The following is a 12589-nucleotide window of genomic DNA, read 5'->3' on the forward strand; positions in this document are numbered from 1 at the left end:
TATTAACTCCTCTCAGCAGTTCAGAGATCAAGGACAGCCCTAAGAAATCTGCTATGGACAATGCAATCCACATCCAGAGGAAAAAATTATGGAGTCTGAATGTAGATCAAAGCATATTTTGTTCATTTATTAAAATTTCTCTTATGTTAAAAAAAATAAAAAATAAAAGTTGTTCTCTTGGTAAAAAAAAAAATTACCAATCAACCAATAGATGTACCATGTTTGACTGCATATATAATGTTCTTCTACAATAGTCCTTTCTTTTTTGGAAAGAGAGAAAGAAAGAAAGAAAGATAAAGTGATAGACAGAAATACATACACAGCATCAGACACAGAACTGGAGAGGGAAGGGAGGAGTGGGGAGAGAGAGGGAGAGAATAAAGGAAGGAGGGGAAGAAAGAGAATTGCTTTTTTCAACTCTGCTTTAAGGTCAAAGTTTAGACATTATAATTACATATAAGTTTTATTTTGTTGTCCCAAATATTATATATATATATATATATATATATATATATATATATATATATATATATATATATATGTTGCATTCTCCCTAATAGAATATAAACTATTTGAGGCCAAGTATTACAATTGACTGTTTTGGTTTTTCTCCATATCTTTGTTGCCATGCAAAGAATTTTGAATATTCTAATTGACAATACTGGCATAGGCTGTCTGAGAAAGAATTCACAAGACATAGGTTATCTCCCATTGAAAGAAGCATTTATTCACTAAAATATTCATCAGTATAGAGATGGAAGGTTCTCTAGCATTGTTATTTGACATATGTTCATATATATAGAGAGAGAGTATGAGAAAGAAAAGAGGAAAAAATGATCTCAACTAGATAATTAAGTCTGATTAAGGTAGCTTTGGATGTCAGAAATTGCCCCTGGAGAAGGATAGTCACCAAGAAACAGCTTCACCTATATGTAAGTACTCCAGGACATGCCAGGTGCCATAAAAAGTAGTTAAATTCCTTCAGGCAGACTGGAATTTTCCTGTAATAAATAAAGAACCAACACAAGCTTAAGTAGGACAGAAGCAGAGGGCACTGACAAGGCATAATCAGAAGACAAAAAAGGCCTAGAGCAGGGGCAGGGGCAGTAGAGCCTGTATTTAAGTCATAACTTGAATTTAGCCTCTGATACCAATTGGTTTTGCGACCTTAGGCAAGTTATTAACCCTGATTATCGTCGCAACCCAGATTACCTCCAGTTGTACTGACTTATGTTTGGCACTGGACCCAGATTGCTCTGGAGGAGAAAGTGAGGCTGGTGACTTAGCACACAGCCCTCATCACTTAAATCAAATTCATGTGTTTGTCTTGGCATCCTCTCCCTTATGTTGTGGTCTTCTTCAAAAATAAAAGACAAACATTATTATGGTTTGAATTCCATGTTTTAGGAAGAGTGAAGCAAGTACTCTCAGAAAAAATTTGAATGTCAGAGATGTCATTGGAAATAGAGCAGATCAAAATGATTGGATCTCATCATAAGTGCTTAATGCATGCTTGTCAGTTTCAATAGAATTAGATTCTCTTGTCTATTTTCCATGTTTCCAGTGTTTGCTGCCACATTCTATAATTCAAACTATTTCCTACATGATCTTTCATGGCATTATCTGGGCCCATTTCAATTTATAATAGTAATGTTTGTCCTTCATCTTTAAAGAAGACCTTGCATCAGAGATTATGCCATGGCAAGCACTTGAATTGGATTTCAGTGAGGGGGTGCAGCGCTAAATTGTCAGCCTTACTTTTTCTCCAGAACCATCTGGATCTGGTGGCCAGTTAAGAATCAGGACAATTGGAGATGATCTAGGATGAGAGTCAATCAGAGTTAAGTGACTTGCCAAGGTCACACAAATAGTAGGAGTCAAGATTCTGAGACAGGATTCAAGCACTTGTCCTCCTGACTCCAAAACCAATGCTCTATCCACTAGACCACTTAGCTACCCTTTTAATTTTCAATTTAAATATTTAATAGAAACAGTTTTGTTTCTTCCAGTGTAATTAAAATGATCAAATCAAGGGATCATTTTGATTTAAATTTTTGAGTTTAAGAAGTTTCTATCATCCTGTCCTTTGAATCTTTAAGGCATATTTTGTTCCAGCTGCAGATTAAATTGCTTATGTCAGAATTGCATAGAACTTCCAGTTAGATGTGGTTGCATTGAATTTCAATCTTGGATCCCTTCAAGTCTGAGTGGATTCTAATATCAGTACATATTCTCTTTCATTCTAAATTGTTGCCAAGACTATTGACACCTCTAGATACTGTTAGGTTTCCTGATTACAATCTCTTTATCATTCACAATTATGAAAAAATAAAAAAGAAAGAAAGAAAACATCTTTGAAACCAACTGAGATAAGGAGGAGAATAAGCTATTAGAGGTTCTTGCCAAACTCCTAGGAATCAATGTAGGAACATGTCCTGCAATTCCCTCTCAAGGGACTTTTTCAACATAGTTTTTAATGAATTCAAGCTACTAGACAATGGAAACTAATTTTCTCCCCCCCAATAATGAAAAAAATGTTGAAAATAGAGGAAACTATGTTTAACTCCCTTTTTAGCTTTTTAGAGCAATAGTTGCTGACTTCATACTTATGTTATGGTTTTCATTTTTATAATTTTATTGAGAATGAAATCAAGTAATAGGTAATCTAGTTTATAAAATTATAGGCAAAATGTTCTCACAGGGAGATGATTGAGCTATAGAATAATTCTTTGGGGGGAAAATGGGATGGGAGAGAGTAAAATTGAAAACTTCATTACTCCAGAATATTTACAATTTATATAAAGGGAAAGAAGAAGAATAGTTGAATAAGAAAAGTTGAAACTATATATATATATATATATAGTTTCAACTTCTTTTTGTGATCCATCATCATTCAGGTCTATTTAGTTAATAGAAATTCCTTGAGGATGACCTTAAGTTTCAAATATATGCAATTATTATTTAGCAGTGGAGAAATGAGTTGGCCATATTGCTGATTTCTTGATGATAGAGATCATTTTCAGGTTAATTTTTGTAATTATAATTTATATTATATATAAATTATAATATATATAATATAATTTATATATGATATTATAATTTATAATTCATATACTTTTTTAGATTTGTTTAATAATCTCATATGGGCATGATTCGGTAGTTTTTATTTACTTATGCATCTTCACTGGAGACTTACAGCCTACTCATAGATATTTTAGACCAGAACATTTAATTATTTCCTACAATTCAGGCAAAAGATGAAATCACAATTGCAGAAAGGAAAGGACAACTCATTTTAAAGTTGTTGTTTTATATCATTTGAGAGACAATGTGATTTTCCAACATTGAAAGGAGAAAATTGAAAACTTACAATTAACAAGACAGAGTTATACCTTTTTGCTCATAATGTGTGTTATAGTCATTTGATGTGCAATGCTGCCATTTTCCAGATTTGATGTTTAATAATAAATGCATTTATCACAAAAGTAGACTATAGATAAATACAAATAACTTAACAATTATTAATGGAATTACTATATCAGTGTTTTCCTTCATTTAGTATAAAAACACTCACACTCATACACAGAAACAGAAGAATGAGAATACTAAGATATTAGAGTCAGAAAGGTTATTAGGAGTTATCTAGCACAACTTTCTCATTTTACAAATGAGGAATATGAGGTCCAGAGTTTAAGTGAATTATCCAAGTTCACTCAGATAACAATTAACTGAATAAACTGTCTTTTATTGTCAAACAGGCAACATTTGTTCACTATTCATAAGCTATGTAATTTTTAAGACTATTGTCATAATTGAACATGTGATTAATGGATCACTTACCCAACTAAGAAGAAATCAATTGTTATCAGTAAAAATGGGAAAAGTGACCATGAAGGCAAAATGCCTACCTTATAAAAATAATAGACCAATTGAGATGTGTGGAAGGCAAAAAGGAACTAGTATCTTAAACCCCTTCTAATTAATAAATCATTTATTTAGCTATTATAGCCTAAAGTCAGGAGCTTCCCACTTTGGTATCAAATACATATCACAAGCATGCATAGTATTCAGACAAAAAGAGGTTTTGTTTGTGTGTGTGTGTGTGTGTGTGTGTGTGTGTGTGTGTTTAGTGGTTTTCAGATATTTCCTACTCTATCTGATGGCTTCTGGAATTTTCTTGACAAAGATACTGTCTTCTCTTAATCAATCATCTTACAGAGACACTATGGGTCTCTTAACTGAGACTGATAGGGCTAAATGAATTGCTCAGTGTCTCAAAGCTAATAATAATCTGAGGCCAGATTTCAACTCAAGTCTTCATGATTTCTGGCCCAATACTACATCCCCTCTGTCACCTAGGAGTTTTGGGGGGAGGTACAGTGAACCAAGGCAGAATATCTAAAGTTTTTCTTAGGAGAATAATCTTAGATTCACAAAGATCACATATATAAACTGGGCATATTCCATAGTCACAAATTATCAGAGAAAAAAAGTAATTTTCAAATGAATTCATTTTGTAGCAGCATTGGTCATTGTTTCTCCATAATGTTCAGGCTCTTGATCATACAATAACTGTAAACTAACTAGCTCATGATCCTATAGGGCACACTTTACTCATTATATGAGGTTGGCTCATAGTATATGAGTTAGATGGAACAAAATTGAATTATTCTCCACACTTTTAATAAGTTCTCTATCAGTTGAGCATTATATGAAGCAGATAAACACAACATGCTTATGCTTATGCTTCATTGCTCTTTTTTCTTTTTATTCTAATTCTGTGGTTCTAAATTGCCATATCGCAGAGAAACATTGGGAAAAAAAGACCTCATAAAAGGACATTTCAATAACATTTGAAATTATTGATGTGAGGTAGGTAAGTATTTCAAAGATAATTCAAGTCCACTTTGTAACAGGATTAATACCACTGAAGTACAAGGGGAAAATAGGTTTGAAAACAAAACAAAAAACCCCTTGAAAAGTATTAACAAATCATTTATTTTTAAGCAGCCTGATTAATTCTCTGGGGAAAAGAAAGCAAATATCGTCAGAGGGACCTTGCAGTTGAGGATGGAGGTGGGGAATAGGGAGGATTGATACTGAACTCTTTATGTGGTAACATAGACAAAAAAAGCAAGACAAATGCTACTGAAAAAAATGGTGATTATAGGAAGATCATATAAATACCAGAACATTTAATTGGGGGGGTTGGGGGGAGGAGGGAGGCAAGGAAGAGTAACTTCTATAAAGAAACTCACTGTTTTATTAAAGGATATGCCAAAACCAAGAATAAAAATTCAATTAAGACTATAAAGATCTGGTTATTTCTATTGAACTTCAAAACATGTACCCTGAAAAAAGTGGTTTTTGGTTTTTCATTTGGGTTTTTTACCTTCTAGTTAATCTGAAAGTCTTGTTCCACTTGGTGTCATAATAAATCATTGAAAGTATGTTGTTAGGTCAGCTAGGTGGCACAGTGGATAAAGCACTGGCCTTGGAGTCAGGAGGACCTGAGTTCAAATTTGACCTCAGACACTTAATAATTACCTAGCTATATGACCTTGGGCAAGTCACTTAAACCCACTGCCTTGCAAAAACTATATTAAAAAAAAACAAGCAAAAAAGTATGTTGTTAAACTGAGAAAGAAAATGTTTCCAGAAATACAGAAATTCCAAAATGGAGATAGAATACTTTAAAATAACTTTGCACCATTCTTCATGTAATGAAAATTAAGAAATTTGTCTTATTTAGAACTGAAGATAAATTTACTTCCTGACATATGTTGGGACTTTATATTATTTAAAAACATTTAAATTATATAATCAATACTAGATTTGAAAAAAAAATAGATTTTATCAAAGGTATCTTTAAGTTTCAATGTGATGATGGGTCTAGAGAGCCAACATGATAGAACAGAGGTAAGAATTATCTTGAACTCTCCTTTCTCCTCCAAACTTTAAAATAACATCTCTAATCTAGTTCTGGAGCTGCAGAGTCAACAAAAGATAGGAATGCAGCAATTTTTCCCAGCCCAAATCTACTTAAGATTTTGACAGGAAACATCTATCACTTAGGGTGGTGGTCGACCCCAGAGTACAGCAGTATAGGTCAATAGCTGCAACAGGAGTATCAACAGCTTTGAAAGTTCTCATCTCAGATTACAAAGGGGTCAGATAATTAATCTTTAAGATCAATTGTTGGCAATGGGTGTAGGGCCTAATTTTATTGCCCATACACAAGTCCACGATAAAGAGGAATACTAGAATGTATAACTGAAAGGTAGAGGGTGTCCTGATGAAACTTCCAGGGTGGGAGAGAGTGATTCTGTTTGTTTATTCACAAGGGAATGGAATATGATACTTTGAAAATCAAGGAAATAGGATTATTCAGCAAAATTGAATTTAATGCATGTAATTACTAAGAATTTTATGATTATTAGAGAATTTAAATGGATTGCATCTGTATAGAGAGCAAAAGTGTGAGTTGACATGATTGGATGATTTAAAAAAATAAAATTAAGGGATGACAGATATACTGGAAGAAAGGGGGGAATAGGGAAAGAATGGAGAAAATTTTCCCCACAAAAAAGGTATGAAAAACAGAGTTTTTACAATGTATGGGAAGAGGGTGGCATGGAGAGGTAAGCAACATTTGAACCTTTCTCTCATAGAGGTTGTCCCTAAGAGCAAATAAAGTACACATGCAAATGAATATCAAAATCTATCTTACCTTACATGAGATTGGGAGGATCTCAACTTTCCCCTCTCAGATCTATATAATATTAATCATTAAACACAAAGAAAATAAGTTAAGGATATATCTGAAATCAAAGAAAAATTAGATAGAATAGACCTCTGGAGAAAATTGAATGAAAATAGGAAAAAATGTTTTTGTCCAGCTCTTTTTTTCCTCCAAATAGTATATGTATTAGGGCATAATAACCACCCAAATTCAGAAAAGTGGAAATATTAAATATATTATTTCTATAATATAATGCAATACAAATTGAATTTAATAAAGGGTCAAGGAAATAAAAATTGAAAAAATAATAGGAAATGCAATAATCTTAATTTAATTGTCATTATCAAATAATAAAAAAGGAAAAAATAATCTCATTAAAGAAAATGATAAACATGAGACAAAATAAAAATATTTATGAGATATAGCCAAATGAGTTGTTTGGAGAAAATTTATATTACTAAATGATTATATCAATAAAATAGAGATCAGATCAATGACTTGTACATGCAGTTTAAAAAAGTTATCAAAAATAAATCTAAAATCTCCAATTGCATACTAAACTGGAAAGTCTGAGATTTTAATGAAATTAGAAGCAAGAAAAGCATTTAACTAATGAATAAAATTAGGTTCTGGTTTTATGAAAAAGCAACTATGAGCTATCCAAAAATTGTATAAAATCATAAATTAAATAAAACATAACTAAAAGGTTAATTTGATATAAAAAAGAAAATCAAATGACTATATCAAAAATAATAAATTCCCTATCAAGTAAGATGAAGTTGAAACAATACATAGAAATCCCTTTAACTAACTAGATACCAAAAAATTCAAATAATGAAATTGAAATAAAAGAATATCTTCAAAAATCTTAATAATGTAGATTAATAGAAGTGCAAAGAGGATATTTAACCTTATCTTGGAAAAGGGAATTGAACAAACCTTTAATGATTTTCCTAAGAAAAAAATCCCCCAGAACAGAAAGAAAACTATCAGCACATTTGCTTGATGAATATAGATCTAAAAGTTTTAAATAAAAAAACCAGTAAGGAGATTACACCAATAGAACATAAAGATCACATATTATGATCAGATAGTATTTATATCAAGAATGCAGGACTGGTTCAATGACAGGAAAATTATCAGCATAATTGACCATAACAATAACAAAATTAGTAAACATATTATTATTTCAATAGATGTAGAAAAAAGCTTTTGACAAAATACAGCATTCCTTTACAATGAAAACACTAGAAAGCATAAAAACAAATGGACCTTTACTTAAAATTATTAGTGTTATTTATCTAAAATGATCAGCAAACATTGTCTGTAATGGGAGTAAACCTTCACAATAAGATCAGGGATGAAATTAATGTATGCATTATCAGCATCAATATTCAATATTTCAAAATAGCAATAAGAGAACAAAAATAAGCTAAAGGAATAAAAATTGGCAAGTAAGAAAAAACTATCATTCTTTGCAGATAGTATAGTGTATTTGGAGAATTCAATAGAATCAATTAACTATTTGAAATAATTGACAATTTCACAAAAGTTGCAGGACTTAAAATAAATACACATAAAGTATTTTTAATCTCTATATATTACCAAAAAAATCCAGTAACAAAATATAGATAGGAAAATCCCATTTAAAGTAACTGTGTTTGGGCAGCTAGGTGGCACAGTGTATAGAGCACTGGACTTGGAGTCAAGAGTACCTGAGTTCAAATCCTGCCTCAGACACTTAATAATTACCTAGCTGTGCAACTTGGGCAAACCACTTAACCCCATTTGCCTTGCAAAAAAACCTAAATAAAATAAAATTAAAATAAAATAAAAAAATAACTGTGGTTAATAAAAAATATTTGGGAACCTAACTGTCAAGGCAAACCCAGAAAATCTATAAACATGATTACAAAACATCTTTAACACAAATAAAGACAGCTATAAACAACAGGACAATTATTAATTGCTTATGGGTAGGCTGAAGCAATATAGTAATATTAACAGTTCTACCTAGATTAACTTATTCAATTCCATATCAAACTGCTAAAAATCATAGAACTAGAAAAAACCACAATAAAATTCATCTGGAGAAAGAAAATACATCAAGAATAACAAGAAAATCAATGGAAAAATAGAAAGGAAAGTGACCTAATCAAATCACATCTCTAACTATTGCAAAACAGCAATAATCAGAACAATCTGTTATGGGCTCAGAAATGGAATAGTAGATCTGTGGAAAAAATAGGTACACAAAGCATATAAGAAAAAGAATAGGGGTGGCTAGGTGGCATAGTGGATAAAGCACCGGCTTTGGAGTCAGGAGTACCTGGGTACAAATATGGTCTCAGACACTTAATAATTACCTAGCTGTGTGGCCTTGGGCAAGCCACTTAACCCCATTTGCCTTGTAAAAACCTAAAAAAAATAAAAAGAATAGTAATAAAGTATCTGAGAATTACAAAAAGAAGAACTCACAGTTTCACATTATTTACTGGGAAAACTGGAAACTGGTTTGACAAGAATTAGGTCTAGAACAACATTTTACACAGTATTCCAAATAAAGCAAAAATGGATACATGACTTAGACATGAATTGGGTGAGGAGACGGAAGGTCAAGGGAGGGGGTAGTCAGATACAATATACTTCTGAGGAGGGACAGAGTGAAAGAAAAGAGAGAAAAAAATAAATGGGAGTAGGGAGACTAGAATGGAGAATGGGGAGGACTAGTTAACAATAGCAACTACAAGAAAAAATATTGAAGCAACTTCTCTTATGAACTTATTATAAAGAATGCAATCCATCCTAGAGATAGAGCCAATGGTATCTGAACACAGACTGAAGTACAAGATTTTTTTTTCCCCGCTCACTTTATTTCTCTTGAGTTTTCTCTTTTTGTGTGGAGGGGCTTTTATGCTTACTTTCATAACAAGATTATTGTAGTAATGGGAAAATAACATAATCATATGAAAAATAATTATTGAATAGAGAAATGCAAATTAAAACAAATCTGAGGTATCACTTCACACCTATCAGATTGGTTAAGATGACAAAAAGGGAAAATGATCAATGTTGGAGAGATTGTGAGAGGAATGGGTCATTATTGCTTTGCTGGCGGAGTTTTGAAATGATCCAACCATTCTGGAAAGCAATGTGGAACTATACCTAAAGAACAACAAAACTGATCATACTCTTTGACCTAATAATTCCAATATTAGGCCCATATCCAAAATAAACCATAAAATTAAAAGTACCACATGTTCCAAAATATAATAGCAACTCTTTTTATAGTGGCAAAGGATGGAAATTGAGGGGGTGTCCATCTATTGGGGAATGGTTTAACAAGCTATGGTATGTGAATGTTATGGAATACTATTGTTCTATAAGAAACCACAAATTGTCAAAATCTAAAGAAGAATGGAATGACTTACAGAACCTGATAACATTATACAGATTAAGGACTACATTGTGAGTTGATCAACTTTGATGGAAGCAATTCCTATCAGCAATTCAGAGAGGATTTGTGATGGAGAATACCATCTGTATCCAGAGAAGGAACTGTGGAGTTTAAAAAAAATGTCAAAGCTTTATTATCTACAATTTAAAAGATGTCTTGTGTGTTATATTATTTTGCTTTCTTTAATGTTTTCTTTCTTTATTTTAGATCTGATTCTTTTCTCACAAGGTCAGTTTCAATCTCTGTTTATCATGGATGTAAATGTAATACTATATCTGATTGCCTTCTGTTGGGGGAAGGGGGGGAGGTAAGGGAATGAGGGAGAAAAATTATAAAACTTAAAATCTTGGAAAAACTATTGGTAGAAACTACCATTGCATTTTAAGTGGAAAACAAATAAAATATTTATATAATAAAAAAAAGTTTAGTAAAAAACTCTCCCACAATTCTCACCTATGGCTCCAAGAATCTGTACCATGTATAATGGTCACATCCAGTAAAACTGTCTCAGTTAAATCAAATGAGGGTATCTTACAGAATTCAAAACTGGCAGTGAATTAGGGAAAGGTGTACCTTAAAATATGTGAAAATTTCCCACAACAGAATAGATTGTTAATAATGATTTGATTCAACAAACATGCAGACAGCTGAAGCAGGTACTCTGGAGAACTTAGAGCAAAACTTAGGTCAAATGTTGAAAACACTAAGATTTTAACTAAATCCTGAGCCATCTCCAGTCACCTAGACTTTTGCCTTGCCACTTTTATGACTCTGGAAGAGAAAGTGAGGCTACTAACTTGGTGCAACTCTGCCTCATTTACATACAATTCATACACAAGTCAAGACATCACCCATGATATCACTGGTCTTCTTCATAAATGAAGAATGAACAAGTAAGTAAATTCTCCAACAACTTGGAAAATAGATATGGAATTTGGGGGAAGTACCATTTTATAATATAAATACCTTTGTAAATTATTAAGGAGCAAACAAGATTTTTGACTCTAATATTATTCCCCAGTATGCTGCTTGATGAAATAGAAGTAATACTAAATATGTATGCATAGCTTATGTCAGATTGTTGCAGTTAAGGGTTGTGGGGAGGACAGTGAAGGAAGGAGAAAAATATGGATCTCAAAATCTTACCAAAAAAAAACTATCTTTGTGTGTTGAAACTGGTAAAAACTATTATGCATATAGTTGGAAAAATAAATAAATGAATTTTAAAAATAAAAGAAGTGGTTCTAAAGAATTATTATGTCTTGAGTTCTCACAAAATCACCAGCTTCTTTTAGCTCCATTCTACATCAGAAGGATTTGTTTTCCTCAGAGCTCTTTCTTATTTTCTTTTTCATCTGGCTAATTCTGACTTTTAAAGAATTCTTCTCTTCAATGACTTTTTGAACTGTTTTATACATTTGACCTAAGCTGATTTTTAAAATGTTATTTTCTTCAGCATTTATTTTTGGATCTACTTGATTAAATTGCTGACCTCATTTTCATGTTTTTCCTACATCTCTTTCATTTCTTTTCCCATATTTTCTTCTATCTCCCTTATTTGATTTTCATAATCTTTTTTGAGCTCTGTCATAGCCTGATCCCAACTTCTATATTTCCTGGAGTTGTTAAGAGGCAGAAGTTTGGACTCTCTCATCTTCAGATTGAGTATTTTAATCCTCCATGGGACAAAAGTAATTGTCTATGGTCAGGTTCCTTTTTTTCTGTTTACTCAATTCCCCAGTCTGTGCCTGGTTTTGGGGTGCTTTCAGAGATTTTGGGTGTTGTTGGAACACCCCGGCAAGGAACTCAGTATGTGAGGCTCTGACTGTACTCCTGGTCTGTTGAATGACCAGTAGCTCATCCCTCTGCCCTGGGGATGTGAGTGGGACCCTGCTCTATTGGTGGGGGAGAGCTTAGATTGTGATCAGGTCTGAATATTGTTAAATCTCCAGAGTCCTGTCCAGGGACAGAGGACAAACCTCAACAGTCTCCCTCCACTCACTTACCTTCTATGAGCTTAGCACTTAGGGGTCAGTTGCTAGGAAGTTCCCTGATGGGCGGCTCCATGGACCTGCTTATGTTTCCTGTAATCCGGGCTGCTCTGATGGCTGCAGTTGCACTGAGGAGGGACAGACTGGCCTGGGCTTTGCTCACTCTGGCAGAGGTCTCCTTGCTGATCTTCCAAGTTGTGCTTGGTGCTCCTTGGGAGGCAAGTCAGGAAACTGCTTCTGCTGCCAGGAACAGGTGATCCCAGGCACAGTGGAGCTGTTTCCAGGAGGCTGAAGCTCCTTCTATCCTATGGGCTGCCACCCCCTCCAAACCCATGGAACAAAGCCTTCCTACTATTTTCCAGATTATCTTGGGCTGGAGAATTGCCTCACTGGATTTTT

This window comes from Macrotis lagotis, chromosome 7 (genome assembly GCF_037893015.1).
Source record: "Macrotis lagotis isolate mMagLag1 chromosome 7, bilby.v1.9.chrom.fasta, whole genome shotgun sequence".
NCBI lineage: Eukaryota > Metazoa > Chordata > Mammalia > Peramelemorphia > Peramelidae > Macrotis > Macrotis lagotis.